The following is a 23,365-nucleotide window of genomic DNA, read 5'->3' as shown; positions in this document are numbered from 1 at the left end:
TTTGTGGTTTGCCCAGATGCAGCTTTGTAAATCTGGTAACCATTCCACATTTCTAATAGGACTGTCATGAAGTTTTACATTTGACGTGCTAACTGAATGCTGTCGAGTTATTATTTATGTGCATTTGATTAGCAGCACCTGGTTGCTGCTTCCTATTCTTACTTACTATGAAAACAGTCAGGTTGTACTCTAGCATTTTTACAGGTTTTGCTGTTTACATTGCAATGTGACCCACATAAACATGTTTTCTATTCTAACTTTATATTTTGAGTCTGAACATAATGCAGACATGGAGGAAAACATCTCACAAGCAAGCGAGACTAGGGCAATATCTTTGATGTCTGTGTGCTAATGCTCCACTTCAGAAGTCAAAAAAAGTTCACACTCTTTAAAAAAATCATTACTAATTCAACTTAGCTTCATTTTATGTTTTTTCCCTACATATGCAATGCCTCCAGTGGGGCTTACCCCACAGTTTGAGAGCTACTGCTCTGTGATCAGCTCTTCTTTGTAAGCATATGGATCAAATCCACTAAGAGTAATAAGAGAGATTAGCATCCACTGCCATAATGCTATACTTTCAATACTTTCCTATACTTTTTATTCATTTAAGCTTCATGTTCGCAGTTATAGAGTGGGTTATTAATTAGCTGGACATTGTATGGCTGAATCTGACATGTCTATGTGTGTGTGAGTACCTGCATTTTAGATGGAGAACACTGAACACTCACAGATTGCTGAGCCAACTAAACTGATGTCATGGCCTAGCAGGAGTGCACCTAATATATCTCATCTTCCTAAAAGCAGTTTTTTAGTCTTCTGATGATGCCATATGTGGGAGAAAATTGTACGGCACAACATTTGTCATTGTTTGAAGCTTGCGGAAGCATCAAATGCAATTAGAAAGAAAAAACACAGCCCCCAGTCATTTGGAAGTTATGTTTGTCCACAAGCATTTTCTAACTCGTTTCTTAACATCAGGAAAAAATTCGAGACATATATCACTTCCCTTTCAACTTTAAAGCATTTTTTCACACTTTCTGTACAAGTACTTTGTAATGATAGTGCTCTGATGTGACCCAGAGTGCACAGTTCAGATAAGGTAATGGCTGCCTTCACACATCATAATCTGTATGAAACATTTAGTCTTTTGATTTTAATAATGTGTTTTAGTAGGACAGGTCATTTACAGTGTATTGCGGATGGGCCAAGCAGGGGCCTTTTGAAGACACTGTGTGTTCAACAAAATGCTGTCTTACTTTATACGTCAGTTTATGCATGGAGTAATGTGAGTGAGGTCTTGAATATTTAAGGCAGCAGACACTTTTTACCCTCAAGATGGCTCAGAATGAAATGCACTCCTTTCCATGTAGCCCCTAGGCCCTGGTGTACCAACACCACTGCTTTTCTGTTTGCAGCATCAAGCTTGAATAATTGATGAGTGTTGCTGGGGTGTGCTAAGTGGACACAGTAACACAGAATGCAAAGTTAAATAGGAAACACAGGCCATCTGCCTTTTTTTTTATTGTGTCCTGTCTGTCAGCTTTTGTGAATTGTGAATCTAAATTCAGGGTGGTGCCAAAAACATTCTGCTTTTGCTGGAATCTCTATAAGCTCATCTTATTTTTCAGGTGAATCTTTTATCTGTTTATTTATTCATTTCTGTTTGTGTTATTTCAGTTAGAGCTAGCAGAAAATGCTTTTTAAAAAACAAACAAACAAACAAAAAAACCTCTCAAGCCAAAAGTATTGACCGAGAAAACCGGTAATAACATATCATTAGCTTATTCCTTCTGATTAAGCAAAAAATAAAATGAACAAATAAATAAAAAATGAGTGTTTTGAATTATTACAGTTGCATCGCTCAGTTAAAACAGATGCATTGAAAGTAAAGGTTCCCTGTAATGATAACAGACTTTGGCACTAGGGGGAGCCATACTGTTTGAAATTCAAAAGCTACTCACTACAACTTAGCAACTGATATTCCCAGAGTTGTTGTTGTTGTTGTTTTCAAATACATAATTTATAGACATTGAAACAGCATTTGCTGCTGAGCTGTGTCTTGCTTTAACTGCTTAACAGGCTGGAGTGTGCAAAGATAATGTTAAATATGCAGTTATAGTGGGGGGAAAAAACTGCCTCTCACATTAGTCCTTTGTTGGGAGAAATGAAAAAGCCAGATGTTGTTTTGAAAGTTGGAAATGGCTTAGGAAAGCCAAAGAAGTGGATATAGGAAAGAGATAAAAATCACCTGCCAGAAGCTAAGTGTAGAAGGAAGGGAAAGAGAAAAAAAAAATAACAGAGCAGCCCAGTGCAACCCCACTCAGCATGCCTGGCATGTAGCATCAATGGGCACAAGCCCTGACCAAGCTAATGCCACAGGAATACAAATCATGACCAAAATAACAGATAGGAGGGAGCGGCAGAGCGAGACAGCTAATTAATATAGATAATAGAAGTGAAAAAAAAAATGTCTGAATATTAATTTCAATGGCAATCCTACTGTTTTTTAAATAATTCATGAAAGTTATAGCCTGGAGCGTCGAGCTGAGGCTGCATGGGTTAAAGTCTGACGGGGAGAGAAGCAAGTTAGGAAATGATCTCAGCTTTCTAAGTTGATGAAAGCACACCGTCAAAAGCTGAGCAGAGGTGATGTTTCAAAGACTGCGAGCAATTTCCTTTGAAATTTAGCAGCGTGCTTTCGCTTCCTGTACTGGTCATTTATTGTAAAAAATGTGCCATAACCAGAAATAAGTGGCATTATGTTAAATTGGCTCTCAGTGGTTATACTTCCTCAACCTCTGACAACACGTGAGTTATTACCAAGCCAGAAAATGGTCAAACACTACTTTATTTGAATTTTTAATTGTGTACACTATAATATATATGTTTTCCTGAGCAAAATTTAAGTTGTTAATTGAATTGCTTAAATTTATATTTGCATTTTAGATAAATCTGTTAATTGTGCATGTGTTCCTTTGCATTTTTTCATTATTCTGTGCAGGGACCGCGCTACATTTAATTTACCATATCCGACTTACTACATGTTAAAGTGGTTGAAATGATAAAGCAATGTAACTTGGTGCATCCTGTGTGAAAAATGGCACTGGACGCCACTTGCCATGATTCAAATTCGTATGAGTTATCAAATATCCAGCCCCCGTTGGATATTTGTGAAAACAGCTGCTTTGTTGACAGAGAGACAGAGAATCCTCTAAGTAGAGCATCCAACTCCTAATTACAGAATGTTAGTCATTGGCTCAAGCCCATATTATTTCCCCTCATTTTCTTATTTTAAGAGGATTTTCCACTTTATCAGACAGCTTACTATGACAGCAAGGGCACGCTTCTGTCATTGCGATTAACCCCACCACCCGTGCACGTGTGTTACTGGCTCGTATTAGGCCACTTCAATCTAAATCCATTACCTTTATAAGAGGGCTCCAGAGATATGGAAGGAGAGATAGAGAGAGACAGACGCGCAGAGAGAAAGAGAGGGTGTGGGCAGGGTCTTTGTTCTGAAGCTGAGGTGTGCCGCACCCACAGCAGAATCCCTAACATGGATTTTTAATTGATCAAAGAGAGCAAAACAGAAGCAGTTGGGGGAAGGGTCGGCCAGAAACACCTGTATGCTAAACTTTGCTCTGCACCTCTTTTAATAGAAATGTGCAACATTGCTCACTCATTAGCCTAGTAATGAAATCCTTATAGATAAACAAATCCACAATGTAACATCACTGTCACTGACAGGTAACATAAATAACACTGATCATCTTATTGCCACACAGCGTTCTAATGGGAAACCCTGTGCAGAAGTATATTGATACATACCACAGTCTAATATTCAGAGTCATGGGCGATCGAACATCATTCATACATGTGGGGAGTGAAGCCTGGTCCGTGTGGTCCGATTCAACAAACGAGCTGCTGTCGCTCAAATTCAATCAATCAATCAATCAATCTTTATTTATAAAGCACTTTTCATACAGAAATGTAGCACAAAGTGCTTTACATGGTTAAAATCAGGGCGGACTCTGACTATATTTTTGCCAACAGAGTTCATTTTGGTTCTGATAGGAAGATGTCAGAATACACAGTGCATCACAGTTTGTTGTGTGTGGGGCTATACAACTGCAAACCGGTCAAGACACCCATGCTGACCCATGTCCACTGCCAAAAAGCTCCAACAATGGAGACGTCAGCAACAGAACTGGAATATGGGGCAATGTAAGGAGATGACCTGGTCTGATGAGTCGTGTCACTTACCTGGTGAACGCCTGGCGCCAGGATGCACTATGGAGGCAGTGTGATACTTTGGGTAATATTCTGCTCGGAAACCTTGCATTTTGCCATCCATGTGGATGTTACTTTGACATGTATGACCAACCTTAGCATTGTTGCAGAACATGTACACCTTTTCATGGAAACGATATTCCCTGATGGCTGCGGTCTCTTTGAGCAGGATAATGCGTTGTGCCACAAAGCAAGAATGATTTAGGAATGGTTTAAGGTATTGACTTGGCCTCCAAATTCCACTCCATCCATCTGTGGGATCCATGGAGGCCCCACTTCACAACTTACAGGACTTAGGAATATGTTACAAACATCTTAGTACTACAGCACACCTTCAGGGGTCTAGTGGCATCCATGCATCGATGGGTCATTATTATACCATATTAGACAGGTGGTTATGATGTCATGCTTGATCAGTGTATGTAAATGATGGGCAAGTTCTGTTGCGAAGCTTCCATCTCTGTGTTTTCAAACGAAATATGACGTGCAAGGGGCAGATCTGACTGAGAAAGTGATGACAATTGCTAACAGGTAACTTGTCAATCAAAAGGCAAAACCTGTTTTATTCTCCTTTTTGTAGGTGATCATGATTTCATTTTATTTTATTCAGTAAGACTTGAAACTCACAACTGAAACTTCAATGTTTACTGAAGTCAAAGCAAAGAATTTTTTTTTTTTCATAGGCATGTCCCTTGCAAGTACTTCCACATTAGCTTTCCTTTTCAGTCCCAGACATTGTATCTGTCAGAACAAGGCAGAAGGGCCTCCAACCCACCCAGATTCAGCCTCACACCAAGGCCTCGTTCTGCAGCCCACAGAGTTCCACTACCAATGCTTAGAGGTCCTTAGTCCATGCAAAAGCCAGGATATCCATGCAAACTAAGTGTTGAGCTTTAGGTTACTTCTTGCTGAAACTACAATATATTCAATTTGCGGTTTAATCTGAATAAAAATCTGCAGTGAAAGCATTTTACAGTTCACACATGGCTTATCTGAGTCCTGGAAGAAATCCATTAAGGTCCCCAGGCACAAGCACTTGTTTGAGCATGTACACGTACACAAAGCTGATAAGGTAATGTCATTGTCATCTGGCCATCTGACTAAGTAGATTAAAAACACATTTAGGCTGGTTGTGACTCTGAAGGCTTTGTGTGGGGGGTAAATGCCCCCCTCGCTCTTTGGTTTGTTCTCACTACACACAACCTTCTGTGGCAGTAGATACCATTTTAACACTTGCAGTTGTGTCCTCCATCATGGACATTCAGATATATTTTTACCTGTTGTAAACCCTGTTCTTTGAATAAATCCTATATTTATGCTATATTATCAGACTGCTAGAATGAAACCGAATAGCCAGTGGATATGAGATTCATTATGCAAGTTTCCGCAAACCAAAGAGCCCTAGACAACTTATTCAATTCCATTTCCTCTGAAAAGCCCCCGTCTTGTTTTGGGAATTTCCACTATTCTCTCTTTTCCTTAGCTGTGAGAGCAATTATGGAAAAAGCTGGGAGGATCGGGCTTTTCTAGAGATTCCGTTCAGCATTGTGTCAGGAGAATGTTCGGTGATGAGCTGGAAACTGCTATAACAAGCTTAAATAAAAAATCTTCCCCAGCTACCTATTCTATATGTCTCGTGTTAATTCTCACTTGAATTGTGATTGCCAGCAATTAAATGCCAAAGGGATAAAAAAAAAAACAACTATTAATTAAATAGATATATTATTTATTCATAAGACATATACTACAGGCAGCTAGATTCTGTATGTGTCTGGGCAGAGAGCAGCTTTCCAGACAGTGGAACAAGGGGACGTAATACCCAGGGGCTGTCAAAGCTGGCAAATCTGTTTGGAGATTTCTCGAGCTCTGTCTTGCCACAGTGGGTGACTCAGCTGCATTGTTACATTTCCCTCCTGTATCTCTCTATCTTGTGCATCCATTCTTTTCACTCTCACATTCATACATACACAAAAACATCTGCCCGGCGCATGTCTCATCTCTCTTCACTTCCTCTCTCTCTGTATTTACACTGTCTTCGTTTTGGTATTCCCAACTATGCACCTGTGGGATTGCGCAGGCTCTGCAATATCTAGACTGATATTGACCCATACTGCACTTTCTGCACCTTTAGAGCTGGAAAATATCAAAGCTCTCAAAGCCCTCTTGGATCTATATTTTGTGCAAAAATTTTAAAAAGGAGTAAACTGTAAGTAGGCAGAAAGAAATCCTCTCTGTTAAATCAGCACAAAGACCCAGCACATCCATTTCATCATATATAAACATATAACTACAGTTTATGTTTGTGTGTTCATATGTGTGTATCACTGAGATATATCAATATAAGTTTTTTGTCATGAAAAAACAATAAAATAACATAAGGAAGATATATTCTAGCTCTTAAATACTTATCTGAGTGTCCTGTCAAAAGCTCGACCAATATATTGGCCGATATTAGCAATTTCCTAATATAGTGATAGCAGTATTTATAAACGATAGCAGATAAATGGAAATTTAAAAAGTAAAGAACAAGGAGAAACACCCTCCAAACATGTTATGAGTGTAGATGTTACATAATTTGTCTACTAAATGACACTCTGCAACTTCCCTAGAATATCGCAAACACAACAAAACAAGGACTAAATGGCTGCACAAAATGAAGGTTTGGGAAGTCATATATCGGTACCAGTCTTGCCCCAGCTGCACTATATGTTCTTGTTAATAACAGATTTCACAGGTCACTTTATACAGTATATCCACTTTGATGTACTTAAATATAATGTAAATAACCTAGATTCTCGGTGCTCTTAGTATTTAATTGTAAGCATGGAGCTTCAAAGATGTGGTCATTTGCAAGCCAGAAAGGCTTTGCCTTAAAGAATTTAGGGTTGTTGAAGATTGGCACAAGTTAGGGATTAAAAATCACAATCTATATATACTTCTTCTACAGAAACTGAAAAAGAAACACTGTATGTCAGGCCAGAAGTTAACTTTAATCAGTAACTGCATACTGTTATGATTTAATGTTGTCAGTGTTCTGTTTTATGTTATGTTTAAGGATTTGTTCTCGTTTCCTGTTTTATTGTGAAGGTCTGCGTCTCATGTGAGTGTGTTCAGTTTTACCTCTGTCTCGTCTTGTTGATTATTCCCAGCTGTGTTCCCCACCTGTGTGTAATCTCCCTGTGTTTCCCTGTGTGTATTTAAGTCACGTCCTCTGTCTTTGTGTTTTTGGCTGGTCCGTCTGTGTATCCACCGTGTCTCATCCGTGTGTTTCCCTGCTGCCCAATCGTCATCTGTTTTCTGCTCGCTGTTATTCGTGTTCAGGTTTGTGTTTCTGTTCAGGGTCAGTAGTTTAGTTTTCCCAGTGTAGTTTAGTTCTCCGTTCACCATTTTGTCCCTCTCTTTTGTTGTTTTTGCCTTAGTGGCACCAGCCATTTTTAGCCAACCTGGTTGTCCAGTTTAAGATAAAGCCTCTTCTCATCCCACAATCCAGTATTCATCTTCTTTTATGTTGCGGCCTTGAGCCGGGTCGTAACAATACAAAAATGTTGGCAGAGTTAAGGACACAAAGAGACAACACTTCAAAAAGGGACCAGACGGAGACACAGCCTCAGTATGGGGCCAAGTTCCTTTGGCTGTACTGTGTCCAGGAAGTTAGTTGGGAAACTTCGCTCTGTCATCTGGTGTCCAGTAGTGAAGTTTCTGTTCTCATTTCAGACTTCTCCTTTTGGCAGGGTTATTAACTTGGGTACACACAGATAATAGTCCCGAGCATCCTCATCTACCTCTGAGGCAGAGGCCCTTACAGATAAGAAAAAAAACAAAAACCTGTGCTGTGTGACTGTGTGTGAGCCACAAAAGGTTGCAAGGATGCAGTCAGGCAGATGTTCTCGGAGTTGCCTGGCAACCCTGTAGCCACAAAGAAGAGGGAAGTGTGGTGCTGGTTATGACGCTTTATGTAACCACAGGGATGAGTGTTTGAGGATAAAGAATGAAAGAATTCATTCCCACAACTTCTTCTTATAGTACCTTGGAAAATACCGCTAAGAAACTTAGTCTGTTAAAAAGTGCTGAATTGTATGCTTTGTGCCTGTATTTGCCATTCACTGAAGCACTTCTAACCAAAAACTATAATAGGTCTTACTTTATACATTCACTGTTTCCACAAATGATATAATATCGTCACATCCTCTATATGGGCAAACTATCCTTTACTATTATTGATGTTTTCTATTCTGTAGGTCAGGACCAGCTGTGCACTGCAGGATGGCACGCAGCGAAGCCACAAGAACCTCCGGTGAACCTGTGGTCGGGAGATTCTTCTCTCCCACCTACCTGCGTCAAGAGCTTGAAACCTAGGGTAAACACAGCCTCTGGATAACCTGAGCTACATTTCCAGGCAGCTGTGTGAAAGATTACAACTATGGGGTAGAAGAGAAAGACAAAAGTGTGGGATGAGCGAAAAGTGAGAGAATGGGAAGAGATGGTGGGCAGCAGGTGGAGGTGATTACTGCTCCCAGGTCACATCCCTCAGCCATGCTCCAATTCCTTCACTCACTTTAACCTCTGCAGATGGACACCTGTGAGGTACTGAAATTAGCATAGCTCCTTATATCTGAATAGTGAGTGATTGAGCAGAAATGAAAAGATATTAAGCACGTGCACTATGAAATATTTATGTTCTGTATGGTAGTACATTTTTGTTGAAAAAATACAACCTAACACAACCTGTGTATAAATATTATAAATAGTATAAATATTTAATCTGTTAAAAATATTTTTCTGACTCACCTATTCTTAATGCTGCTGTCCACACAGACAGCTTAATTTTGCAGGCATTTATTTTTTTTAAACCAATCTCGATTTTTCTGATTTTTCTGATTGGAATAAACAGAACTCACAGATCAGATCACTGCATCTGGTAACAAGTGCCCAGTAGCTCAAAACGTGCACCCGTCCTGAATATACAAATAGTAAAATAATACCACATAAACTCAGATGGACAGCTAGATGATCCTCCAGGGTTAATTGTCTCTATTAAATTATCTCTGTCTCCTCAGATGTGGTCCAGAACAAGAACTCAAACTAGCCTGCTAACATCCTGAAATATGTGGAGTCAGGGGCAAACCATGAAATTCTCCCTGCTGCCTTCTGCTGAGAATTGGATGAACCCAGAATCTCCCTTTCTTCCTTATCTTGATTAGAAACATCAGGATCAGCTCATTTTCACTTGATGTCAGTTTTTTTTTCACACTGCATTTTTTTTTTTTTTTTGTTTTTTACACAACAACTTTGGATCTGAATAAGATTTTTTTTCACAACACGCTCAGCTTCCAATGGCCTTAAACACACAAGCTCTGTATCATGATTGCAATGTCATGAGCGCAAATGGAATAATTACCAAAAAAAGTCAGTTAAAAAGAGCTATCTGATGAAAGTAAGTTGTAAAAAGTAACGCTCATGGAGGAATAATTACCCATTTTCTTAGTTTTTACTAGTTTCCATGAGCTTAAATATAGCATACCAGTCAAAAACTGTACATAAAAGATGTCATGTTCTGGACTATATTATACAGTTGTGGACTATGCCTTTTTGTAGCATCGGTTTTAGCATTTTAGCTGTTGCATGTTTTGTTTTGGTTTTTTTAGAACAAGGCAAGACAGTGTTTGGACTAGAGGATAGAGTGCTAAGTTATCAGCTAATACTGTTATGGTTCTGCATCGTTAGACCCAGCGTTTTGTGTTTAATATTGGTATCATCTTATGTTTCGGGTTAAATCTTGTTTTTAGGGTTTTGTATTTAGTGTTTTCTATACCTACCTGTGTCCTCCCCCAGTGCTCTGTTCATGTCCCTGAGTTTGTGTTTGTGAATTTCCTGTTTTACTTTGAAGGTCTGTGTCTCTCGTGTCTAATTAGGTTCAGCTGTGCGTCCCTCCTGTGTGTCTTTTCCTGATTACCTTGTGTATTTATAGTGTGTCTACCTCTGCTCGTCGTCGGTTCGTCTGTGTATCTCCGTGTCTGTCTGCCCAACATCCTCAGTCCGTCTTTTTCCCCGTATACTATGGTTTCAGGTTTGGTTTCTAGTTTTCTCAATTAAGTGTATTTCTAAGTTACATTCTTGCCATCCCCGCTTCTGTTTCTCATCATTCACTGTAAATAAAACTCACTCGCATCACTGCCTTGGTCTGCATCTTGGGTCCTCCTTTACAAGACCACACGACTGCTGCCACAGCCGTGAAAAAAAACTAGTTAACTTGGTTGGTAAGGCATATCCAAATGAACCTCACTAACTAACATGTCAGTTACTTTTGGAATATTACCTTCATTAAAACCGATGCACAAAACTTCTTGGGCAGGCTGTTACAACATAGAAAGTCATATGATTTCTCTGGTAACTGCAATGACACTAAAACCAGAATTGGCATTTTAAAAATCACGTAGGTCTATTAAATTAAAACCCTATCATCATGTTTCATAATGTCATAAAGATTAAAACAATCGTTATGTTCTTCTTAATTCCTTTTCTACAATAATTAAACAATTCAGACATTGTTTAATAGTAAATTCTAATGAAAGCAGAAGACAAAAAGGACAAAGAGGAAGGACATTCATTTTCTCCAGGTGCAGAAGTGGATCAATGAAGTACCGCACACACTAGTGCAGCTGACTGAGAGCGCACAATAGACTCAACACATTTCTATTTGTTTTACAATTTTAAAGCATAGGGCCTGCTTTAAAATAGCTGCACAACCTGATGAATGACCCATATTTGGTTTCAGAGAGGTTTCATGAGTGGTGCTTCCCAAAATCTGACCTGTATATGCTCATCCACTCAGCGTCCTCCTCAGTCAAATTGGTCACCACAGTTTCTACAGAAGCACCAAACTGCCTTGAACCCAATAATTAAATTAGTTCGTGAATCTGTTTGGTGATTCACAGGTTTCACCTCAATATTGTACAATGTTGTATAGCAATAAAATTTGCTCTAGCTGGGTGTGGGTGGTCGTCTTCAATTGTTTATACACGCAGAAGCAGATTTTTCTTGCCAAAACATTAGGAGAATTAATGCTGAACTAAGCTGAAGGTTGTGGTTTAGAGCAAGTTGTTCAATAATCAGAAGGTTGTTTGATCCCTGGCTTCGCTAGACTGCATATCCAAATGTCCTTGAGCAATACTGAAACCCCAAATTCTGTGTAAAGTAGTCGAGCCTAGAGCTGTGAAAGAGTCAGATGGTTCTTCAGGATTGCATGTCAACTGAAAAGTGAGCTAAAAAATGAATGAAAAGTGGAATTTATTAGTTAGGCACAAGGCAGCACTAATACTCCTCAGTGTCTGCTAGTGATTCTATGTGATGGACATTATTTCCTAACAACTTTGCCGTAACTTCTTTAGGTGGTGATGGCTAAAAAAAAGGCATAAATATCCACGGGGTGAAATAAAATATGAGCAGCAGTGGATCTTTTTTTAAAGTGTTTGTTTCTTTTTTCAGGCAAAACCTTTAAAGTTGCAAGATTCACATCAGGTCCAGTGAGCATGCTGAAAATAAATTATGAATTTTAGCCAGTGTGAAAAACACACTGAAACTAATAGATTCTAATGCTATATGTGTAGAATATTTCAATATGATATTGCACAGTATATACTGACGGACAGTGGGAAAATAGCAGAGCGCATAGCCGGGCTGCAAAGCATAGAAAAAGCTGTACATTTATTATACATGTCACTCTCTGCTCGTTTATTCAGTATTCGGTGAGTGTGTCTATCTAACAATCTTGATGGCATAGCATAGATGTGTGCTCACATAGCTGGGCTCTCTATCTGAATTGTGAAGTTCAGATAGATTGTAAACACCCCTCCCCTCCAAAAAAAAAAGATAAGTAAATCAGAGCTTTCTGGCATCCTGCGCTCTGAGGACTGGGTGCACAGATAAAGAGGGTTAAAGTGTATTTATCCGAAGGTGAAGGACTGGTGCACTGAATACACAAATGAGAGACAGAGCCAAAAAAACAGTCATGGGGGAAGGATTTGGGGGTCAAGTGAGTCAAGCTGTGGGTGGGGATTTGGATAATGATAAAAATATAGAAATATAGTAATGGTTGTGTGTAGAATTTAAATGAGTCTGTGCGGCAGTCCAATGCACGGATTGACTCTGAATTATTATCACTCTGTGCTCACTGAGGCTGATAGGCCAATGGGCACTCTGTAATTGAGAGAGACAGAAACAAAGAAAGAAGGGAGAAAACACTAAAAGGTGCAGAAGTATGACTTTAAATTATATATTATCGTTTTTTTTAAAGTTAATGAATTGTAACTTACTACTCCTTTGATGGACAGTGTGCAGTCACATTTAATAGCACAGAATCATGTAGTGTCTCAATGGGTGAGACTTGTACAAGGGCTGCAAACTAAAATAGATTATTTTAACAGTAACCGAATAAAGCTAATGAAAATATCTAAGCGTGTCATTATCCATCGCTTTTCCTTTGCAGCATTTCTTACAGAACTGCATCTCTCTTTCAGAATGGCTTCCTAAGCCACATAGAGAGATGTTGTGTTTTTCCTGTGCGTGTGGTTCAGATCTCTAGCTAAGCAGATGAGTAAGGTTGTGGGCAGAAGCAGGGCACAGGGCCTCCTGTGTCGTAACACCATCACCAGCGCTGCTGCCCTCAGCTACAAACACACTTTCAGAATTCAGACAGCTTCCAATAGTGTCTACTTGTTTACTGTTATATCTGTTGTATCTAAAAAGGTCACATTGATTATTACATATACACATTTTTTTTAATCCATCAGTTTTCTTCCGCTTATTCAAATTCAGGGTGATAGAAGTGGCTGGAGCCTCTTGAGCCCTATGTCATAGGTTGAGAGGCAGCACCACTGTGGACATGTCACAGAGCTAACTTACACTACTAACCAAGTGGTGGTAAAACTGCGAAAAGTGCAACAGAGACCATTCACCTTTAGCATAAAAGTTGCACCTTCTGAAATGTGTTGGTTGCAGATTGTGTTGGTTGTCTAACACAATTGTTGTACAGTTCTGTTGATAAAATTATCATTCAGGTAAACTTGTTATTGCGCTTCTCTTGCTTCTGAATCAGGAACATGATTCAAAGAGACACCAGCTCATGGACTCGTTCTGTGTGGCCCACAGGCTAATACTCAGGGTGCTTTTAGGCTTTAGACTTATTTCTGTTAGGAGTAAACAGGCAGCTCTGTTTTTTCTCACCTGGATACTTTGTTGGATGCCAGGCTGCTATCAGATAAAGGAAACTCCATAAAACAGCACTGGCACAGAGTCAGCATGACTCCCCTGGAACTGTGCAATCTATTTCTGCCTTTATCTGCATGCTCAAATCCAAGGTGCTGCTTTTCTGTCTTGGTCTCACATGGTCTGTCTGTCTGTGTTGTGTTTTCCTTCCTGTTCTTATAGTATTGATTCTGATTTCAGCACACACGGTGTGCTGAGTGTTACTTCCTGGTGTGGCAGCTAGGTGTTTGTTTATCTGTCAGCAAGCCCCCCTGCAGCCCTACTTATGCAATAGAAAAAGACAAAGTATCAATGCTTGTAGCTTGTTGACATTATAGTGAGGTGGCACATTGTAAACTAGTCTGAATTCTAAACAGATATAATTTAATACGCTCTATAAACTGTTGATAAATCATTTTAGTAAAAACATTTGTCATTTAAATTACACTGAATCTAAATGTTAACATTGTAACATTTTGCGCACACTGTAAAAGTGCATCTTTTGCAGAAAGCGATCAGTCCAATCCACCCTTCGCCCTGCCTCATGTATAATAAAGCCTTAACACTCTCCTGGGAATTTGCCAGGGAATTTGTAATTTTCCAGCTTTCTCCTCCTCCAAGGAGCTTTTACCACAATTCCACACCAGTAATATATGCAGCCAGCGAAGAGATCAAAGATGCATAGATCATATTTTTTGGTGTGTTTCATATATATGTGTGCGCGTGAGCTGCTAACAGGCATGTAACTTCAAAAGCACCTGAGGCTTGAGGGCATGGAATACAGGTCCTGATGTCAGATACCTCCGCAGTGTGTGCCGCCTTCACATAATGGGTGCATAGCATGAAGGTGAATCGCTGAATGTGATGCCTCAAAGCTGTCAGTTTGTGAGTTCTTACCTTAAATAAATACAATTCTGCATAGTACTGTTAGCACACCACTACATACCTTGGAGCTAATGGCAGGGAGAATATTCTACTTTATTAAAAAGAGTGTATGTAAGTACTGTTTGGGTTATTCTGGGGCGGTTGTTGGTTTGTCAGGGTCAAATCTTTGTCATGGGGGGGAGGGCGTGTCTGCACAATGAAAATGTTACTGTATATTATAGATTATATGAAAAGTAGGTTCAATCTACTAGTACTCTGTCCTGTATTTAATGAATATTGTAGACTATGCATAAAAGATGGATGACAATAAATTGGACTGTGGGTTTGCATTTTGAAGTACTTGCATTTTAACTTTATGGCCCATGATATCCTTTTTTGGAGCCAAAACTAATTAGGTGAGAGGGTTTGTGCCAAATTATAAGCTAACACTAGCAAGCTTGGTTAGCAGTGACTATTTATTTGCAATCCAATTAATTTCACAAGTACAATGAGCTCATTTCACTGCACAGTCTTCCTGGAAGGGTTGGAAGGGCTGTTAGCACAGTTTAACTGCACAGCAAACCATAGCATGCTCTGCGAGGCAGCACCACCTCAAATATGGTTGAAAGGATCAGTTTGGTGATTCAAATTAGCTAAATTGAATCCTAGCACACAGTTAGTGGCTTGAAAAACTTGAAAGGTCTGAGAAGAGAGAAGGGTTTCCTTCAAGCTGGGCATGCCCAAAACTTCCCCTAGGAGGGATTCAAGCGGCATCCTAGTCAGATGCTAGAACCACCTCATTTGGCTGCTTTCAGCGTGGAGGAGTTTCAGGACCATTACCTGAAACAGAGTTGCACCGCACTCTTTTTATTGATTTGGTGTTCACGTTATAGCTCTACATGCCTTGTTTGGTTAATAATAAAGTGAGCTGACCAGTCACTGAGAATTGTGGCAATCATTTAAGGCGTGCTGTTCAGACATGCAGCAGACTGATTCAAGAGACCAAGCCAAAGGGCTTTTAAAGGTTATGCCATCATTTGTGACAGTCGGAGAAGAAAAAGAATATCCACAGGGACTCAGCTCTGTCTGACAGGCCAGAGATGATGAAGGGAGATAGAGAGACACAAAGAAAGCGAGGTGGCTGTGTTGGAGTGAAATAAGGTCTAATAAAGGCATTGATTGCAAGCATAAAAGGACTTGTTTATTGTTTTTTATCTCTTGGAATAAAGGTTGGACTGTCAACAGTGTCTGAACAAGTGAGTTTAAGTCCAGAGGGAAAAAATGTTATGCTTTATATAAATAATAAAAAATAACACAAACACCCGAGATATAAATCGAAAGCTTGCTCTCCAAACAACACTGTAGTGGAGCTTGTTGGACACAATCTCTTTCCTTCTCCCTCCGAGGGATGGGCAATGGCGAGAACAGAACATGATTGCTCTGTTTGGATTAAATGTACACTACAGGAAGCGATAAATTATATCCATGGGAACACAGCCGCTGTTTCTTTCCCACTGTACACTTCTCAAACTGCCAGCTTGTCTTTCTGTCACTCACCTAATCTCTAATACATCAATGAGCCACAGAGAAACTGCTATCATTCCTGGTTTTACCTTGTCTAGTAGGCGCAGCAGTGAGCATGTGAAGCGTAAAACACTGCAGTGCATGCTCTGGCTGCAGAAGACATCTGACAGTCAAGGTTAAAGGGCTGCAAATCAAACCACGAGGGCACACAGGCGCAGAGTCAGAAGCCCGGGCAAACCTGATATCCAGCTGCCCTGACATTTGGAAGGCTTTTTGATGTGGGATGCGGAGCTGAGCCATGTTTGTTGTTTTTCTGCCTCTGCATTGCTGCAAATCTGTCCATTGGGCTCTTTCTCTTACTGCCTCTCACTGCACGTCTCTCTTCACTTTGTCATCATTTTCTCTCTCTGACTTTTTCTTGTTTTACTTACCTCTCTTATCCTTGCTTTTCATATGCCTCTCAATGCTTGAAATGCTCTGTGTTGCAGTTCCATGCATGTGCATATCTCTGAAATGCAGGGCTCTTTGCAGTGAATGGAGAAGCAGTTCACAAGCCCCCCTCCCAAACCACCACCATCACCTCACTGTCAGACTGTTATCAGAGTAAAGCCTGGTGTGTCTCCCACTGTGCCAGAAGGCGCAGACCTTTCCACCACCAGCTTTCATCTGTGCCTTAATGCAACAGCACTGAAAGCAGATATCCACACACCGAGACGCACACACGCACACACATATCATTTGCCAGGGTTCTTTGACTGTGCCACCCTACTCGCTCCTACTTATAACCTTGGTTTCCTGTTTGAAGCTCAAAATGTTGCCAAGAAAACGAATGAACAGCAAATCTGAATGAATATTGACATTTAGGTAATCTTATATGGTATTAACAAGTCCTGAGTCAGATGATATTTGCACAGAACGCTGGGAAATATATACAGTATGGTGCAAAAGTACGCCTCATTGTGGCACGCCTCATTTCTTTATATTTTATTAAGAAAACGAGACTGATAGTGTTCTGTGTGTGTGTTTTCTAGCTATGCTTTTATTACATTGGCAGAGTGTTTAGGATCATTGTCATGCTGAAAAATGAAGCTGTTGCCACTTAGATGTTTTACAGATGGTATTGCATGGTGGATCAAAATCTGACGGCTTTTTTGTGTCCATAATTTACTTACCGTTGTACGTCTCTACTGACCTATTTTTTTGCCCTACCTCAGTCTTTTTTTCCTTTTTTTGACACTTTCCTTAGAAATTTGTCTTGACAGTCACCCTTCCAGTGAGACCATTTCTGCTGAGGCAAACAGTAGATGGATCAACTGAAGGGTCAGATGCATGTTTCAGGTCCTGTGTCAGGTCTTTGGTGGATTTTTTTGTTAAGACCATGACTGTCAGATGCTGTTCATCTGCTGAATATGTTATTTTAGGTTCTGATGCTTCTCCTTTTGTCCTCCACTTGTCCAGTTTCCTCAACTTTTTTTAGGACACACTGCACTCCATGCTGCCAGTAAGTGTCTGAAGAAGACATTTTTAAGGGGTTCTTAGAATTGAGTAGAATAGAATAGAATAGAATAGAATTGAATTGAATAGATCTTTATTATCACTATTACAAGAAAAGTGAAACACAGTTTGGCATCTCTCCTTTGGCAGCATGTAGATTTTTATATTCAGATTCTTTTAGGATAAGAGAAGAATATAATATAGACTTAAGTTTAAGAGGTACCTACACAGTTAGTGAAGTGCCCGTTGCCCACTCTGCCGCTCTCACGACCTGTTGCTGTTTTCTCTTGTCCTCCACAGTACAGCAGTTGAACCAGAGTTTACAGCAGTAGGTTAGAAGGCTCTCGATGGTGGATTGGTAGACGTTAATTAGCAATTTTGGGGGTAATTGGGTCTGACGCAGCCTCCTGAGAAAGTACAGCCATTGTTGTGCATGGGTAAAAAGTGAGTATAAGAGTGGACTGAGGACACACCCCTGTGGAACGCCTACGTTCAGAATGAGGGTGGAGGAGGTGTGTTCTCCCATCCTGACCCTCAGGAAGTCTAATATCCAGGTGCACAATGAGCTCCTGAGTGCTAAGTCGCTTATGTTTTTTAACCAGTTTGTGGAGTTGAACTGTGTTGAAGTTGGAGCTGAAGTGTTACTATTGTCCAGATGTGTGAGGGTTGTGTGAAGAGCTGTTATTATGGCATCCTCTGTCGGCCTGTTTGCCTTGTATGCAAACAGGTATGGATCAAGGTCTGCAGGAATGACAGCTTTAACGTGTAACATGATAAGTTTCTCATAGCATTTGGCTATTATGGGTGTTAAAGCAGTGTTAGCTGTTTTGTGCTATATGTACAGACAGCACTAGCTGAGTTAGGTGCCTCTTGTACCCTTGAATGATTCATGGATTAGTTTCAAGTCACTTAACACACAAAAATAATATTTTTTTAAAAAAGAGTTTCCAGTCCTTTCAAATGAATTGCTGGACTGAATATGAGTGAAAAATCAGCAAACATCCAAGGCAAAACTTTTAAAAGACCTTCAGAAAGCCTGGAGAACTATTGCTAGAGAATACTTTATAATAATGCATGAAAGTCTGAGTCTTTGGAAGCAAAACATAAAGAAATGAGGGGCGCCTTGAGATTCTTGCACAGTGTGGATTGTAGAAAGAAAACTCTTTTATGATGCAGAAATAATGGTGATCATACATTGTTGATTTTGTTTTATAGTTTTAGTGGTTTTCCCCTTATTTAACATAAAATGGTACAGCAAAATGAGACCAAGCATAAAACCCACATGTGTGTAACATGCGCAACATTCTGCATGAATAAAATCCAAGATAAGAGCATGCTTTATGCTGTGTTAATTTCATTATCTCCATGGACCTGTAAATGATGACTTATGCATACAGCATGTGCCTGATAATGCTTCCCAAAGGCATTAAATCTTTGCTGTATCATGTCCTGCCGTCATTTGTAATTCTGTTGACTTATCTTTCCAGATCAGTCTTCCTGCTTCTGGTTTTGGTGACGAGCCCAAAGCCGCTCTGTAATACTGACTCATGCTCACACACCGCAGCATCAGGATGACCTAAATGTTAAGTCGCTGAGACAATTTAACCCTTGGATTCAAAACAAAACACTACAAGTGTTGCTCTTTACAAATTGTTAGTGTGTGAGGATCTACCCTGTTATCTTTAGTGTCCTATGAAGCAGACAGCCAGTCTCCACTGCCACATGAGCTCACAATTCTAATAAGATAATCATATAGCAACGGAAATCACAGATCTTTCTTGCCACAATAATATAATTAACTGATCCCTTGACCTCGGATTCTCTTGTCACTGAATGAAAAATCATGTGTTATATATATATATGTGTGTATATATATATACAGATAGATAGATATACATGCATGCTATTTAGATAGATAAATCAGCTTGATATTTATCACGCATAATCTTCGCTCCTTTTTCTCCCACATGGACATATTCAGACATGTTCTCACATTGCTTTGACACCCTTTGCGCTCTACATATTCACTGTGATCACATGTGGTTTGATAATCTCCAAAATGTAAGCAGAGTGATATGCAAATCAATTTTCAACTTCCACTTTATTTATTTATGGACGCCAGCTCGTTCTTCGTGTAGCAATGATTTGGGTTTTGTTTTGTTTTGTTTTTTTAACCACTGATGACCTGACTGCTTATTTTTAACTCCATTTAAGCACTGGCAGTTCCACTGTATAATTCCCGGCCATAGGGCTGAAAGCACTAAATGTAGGTGTCAGGGGCTACATTTAAAGGTGTCAGCAGACTTTTATGTTATTAATCCTTGTAAATAAGCAGCTCTTGGTAATCACACCTCTCGTGACATTTTTATGCCCTGAGGGCCAAAGCAGGAATTATCAGCTCACACGCAAGTGAATCTTATACACCGTCTATTTATGCGGATCATAGGACGTAGGTGTTTTGCGGTTACGCTCAGTACAGCACGGACTGCTCCTCACACCAACACCCACGGACCAACCGGCTGTTAGAACAGCTTAACACTAACCACAAAAGAGCAAACAGCACTTAGCCCAGAAGATGCTCAGTCTGTCGCCAACCTGTTGTTTTAGATATGACTAAGATTGATGACTAAGCAAAGAAACAAAAGATTACAAGTATTTGCCTTATGAAATAAGTACTTTTAACATGTTTTTTTTTTTAAATATCATGACAAATCTTTAATTTGAACAACTGTGAAAACAAGCAAATGAAAACAGTTTCGGTTTCTCACAGTGTGATTTTCTATCAGTAGTTTAGCTGGCTGTTTTAGGGTTTTTTATGCTGTCATTGCTTCAATTGGGTGTTAACTATTCACTTCTGCTTTCTATATTCCTAATAATCCAATTTTAGTAGCTATAATGTCATCTGTGTAGCAGTTCACATTTCATTGGAAAGTCCGCGGCTCTTTCCTGAATAACAAACACACAAAAAAAGAAAAAAGTTGTGGATGGTAATGCAGAATTTTAATTTTGAAGTTTTATTTTGTAATCCTTAGTTGTCATGTAACCTAGTTTTACTTCTGCCTTTACTCTCTTCCTTCCAATTTTCTCCAAAATCTCTCTCAATCAGCTACTCTCTATGTATACCTCCTGTAAACCACTGCCCAGTTGTCAGATTGCATTTGAATTCTATGAAGTTTATGCACTCTGTGATATCCTTTGCATATATTTTATTTATTTTTCGTTTTTGCCCTCATCTGCAATGTTTGCCTTGCCACCGGTATACATCTGTCTTATTGTCCATCCATGCATTCTCTTCTGCTTATCCTCATCAGGGTCGCAGAAGACTGTCTCAGCTGTCATAAGGCAAGAGGCAGTGGGATAGCCAGTCTATCTTACAGCTAACAGAGAGAGACAATCATCTGCACTCACATTCACACCTATGGACAATTTAGAATCATATGTTAACCTTTAACTCCACGTGTTTGGACTGCGGGAGCAAGCCAGAGAGAACCCACGCAAATACTGAGAGAACATGCAGACTCCGCACAGAAAGGCCTCAGCCAGATGGTGGAGTCGAGCTCTGGACCTTCGTGCTTTGAGACAACAGTGCTAACCACTACACTGCCCTATAATCTTATTGGGCACGTATTAAAATGTTTTTTAATTTTAATGATACAAGAGTAAAGTGTCAGTTCTAACATGCATTTGGTGAAATTTTGCTTTGAATTTCTACTTTCTCAAAATCAATAAAGAGCAGGGCAGAGGTGCTAGCATTAGCCTAACATCTAGTTTCTATAAAATATACCCCCACAATATAGTATACCCCTTGTCATTGTATTTAGTAAGCTATGCAGCTATTTAATGCTAACATTTGCACAGTTGAAATGAACGGCTAACAAAGCTATACTGCTCTCCAGACTCTTGTGGATGCAAAGAAATCTCCAGGTTGTGTTTAGTGTTTAATGACTGTTCATGTGCCAATAATACATAATGTTGATGCTGTCCACTCTGAAATGCTGTTAGCCCATCTTAGCACTGAACCATTTCTTCCTGATAAATGACTTAGAGACCACAAGTCTTCTGAGAACACTACAGTTTTGTGTAGTGATAGCACTTTAGCTGATTGTTTTCTCTTGTGTTCTTTATCCAGTAATTTCTGGATCTGTAATGAACTACATTTTTCTCTCCCTCAGTGAAGTACGTACACGTGTGCAAATCTGCCATCAGCCAGTGAGATGAAATGCATGATGTATGTGGGTCGGTGGGTGTGGGAAGGGGACACATTGCCAAGGATTGCTTTCAACTTGCTAAAAGATACAGCCATTTATGACAGCCATCTGTCCAACATGAAACTATGTGTGCGTGTGTGTGTATGTGTATGTGTGCATGTGCACTTCCAGGCACAATTATGTTTTCGCTGGTGGGTGTTTGGGGTCCAGGTGGCTGTATACTGTAATATTGTGCCCACAGTGTGCAACAGCATGGGGGATGTGGGAGCCCAGCACAGCATTAGTCATAAAAACACAGGCACTGATGCCCTGCTGCTAACTGTAACCTAAGGAAATGTGATACACAATCTTTTAGGGTTATAACCTATAAACTGTTTTAAATATAACCTTGTAAAATATATCATAATTAAAACAAATACATATCTGATTAAACTTTAGAAAATTTAGCTATCACTACAGCTATTTAAAATATTTGCAAGCTTTTATATAAGACTGCTTTGTTTGTTGGCAGCTATCACATGATAAATTTTGTGGGTGGCTGAAATGACTTGTCTTTTCAGTGGGATCCGCAGGCAGTGACTAAAAAGATCATATACTGAAGGCTAAAGAAGATAACAGATGACGTTTGGTTAAGGAGGTCTGAGTTGCTCCTTTTTAACTCCACTTGTTGCTGTCTTGAAACAAGATCAGTTCCCAAAGGCATGAAAGATCTCTCTGCTTTGAGAATACGTTGAAAACAGAAGCACTTTGGTGAGTAAGAAAGCAAAGATTTCCTTTCAAGGGTGAAATCAGGCATTAGTGGAATATAAAAAATAATTGGATCGTGCTCTTCTGTAGTGCTTCATGAGCTTTTTGATAGTAAATGTGTTGGGTGTATCAGAGAAGCAGTTAAAGTTGATAAGCGAGAACGTGGAGGGAAACACTGCACTTCTGAGTCTTTTGATTCCCACGGCGAACACTTGCAGGTGACAGGATCCTATCCTGTATAACAGATTATGTTTCATTGCCTTTGAGTGCGGTTTTGCATATCAAACCCATGACAAATCGTCTATGGTGCTTTCCCTGTTGATGCTAAGGAGAAAGATGGAGGAGGTCTATTTTTACATCCAGCCAAAACACGGTTTGAAGTGAAGGCCCAGCGGAGAGGAGGGGTAAAAAAGCTGCACTGATGTGCTGCTGTCATCCAAAGACATGTAGGCTGGAGATGCTGTTTTACCACTCATGTTGTTCAGATTGGTGTCAGTTATATGGAAAATTCTTCTTTCAGTGAGGGTCTTGGCTCAAACGAGGCTGTTCCAGCACTTGTCAGCAACTACTGGATAGTTTGTCATGGCATTTTTTATAGACTGCCGTGGTCCTGAGAGCACGACTATCTTTAGGAATACTCTGTTTTACTGACACTTCCTATTTTACTGATGCTTCATCTACTATCACTATACGGCTAATGTTTATGAAATCTAATTAAATGGCCCAACTATTGATTGAACTTAGCTATTGGATTGATTTAGCTATTGAATTATTTTGCACACATGCCCAACCCTTTCCACCAAATCCAATCATCAGATTTTAATTTATTTAAGCTTAAGACCAAATATATCAGTTAAATGTTAGCATGTTAGCATTGTTTGCGTTATCAGCAGTATCACGTTAGCATGCTAATGTTCGTCACAAAGTTGCTACTGTGGCTTGAGTCCTGTCTTCCTCCTATCACCCACATTTAGTCATTGCAGATAGCTGCC

The 23,365-nt window shown here is 39.7% G+C and overlaps 1 long non-coding RNA gene across 1 annotated transcript; it reads left to right on the top strand.

Moving 5' to 3' along the window:
- Nucleotides 1–7,548: 7,548 nt before the first annotated feature.
- On the top strand, nt 7,549–10,465 carry LOC120434033. The gene is made up of 3 exons (XR_005608895.1): nt 7,549–7,614; nt 8,532–8,877; nt 9,351–10,465. It is a non-coding gene; the product is annotated as an uncharacterized LOC120434033 (long non-coding RNA).
- The last annotated feature ends 12,900 nt before the right edge of the window (nt 10,466–23,365 follow it).

This window comes from Oreochromis aureus, linkage group 17, assembly GCF_013358895.1.
Source record: "Oreochromis aureus strain Israel breed Guangdong linkage group 17, ZZ_aureus, whole genome shotgun sequence".
Classification (NCBI taxonomy): domain Eukaryota; kingdom Metazoa; phylum Chordata; class Actinopteri; order Cichliformes; family Cichlidae; genus Oreochromis; species Oreochromis aureus.
Note: the sequence above shows the minus strand (reverse complement) of the source record. Positions and strands in the feature narration are given on the sequence as shown.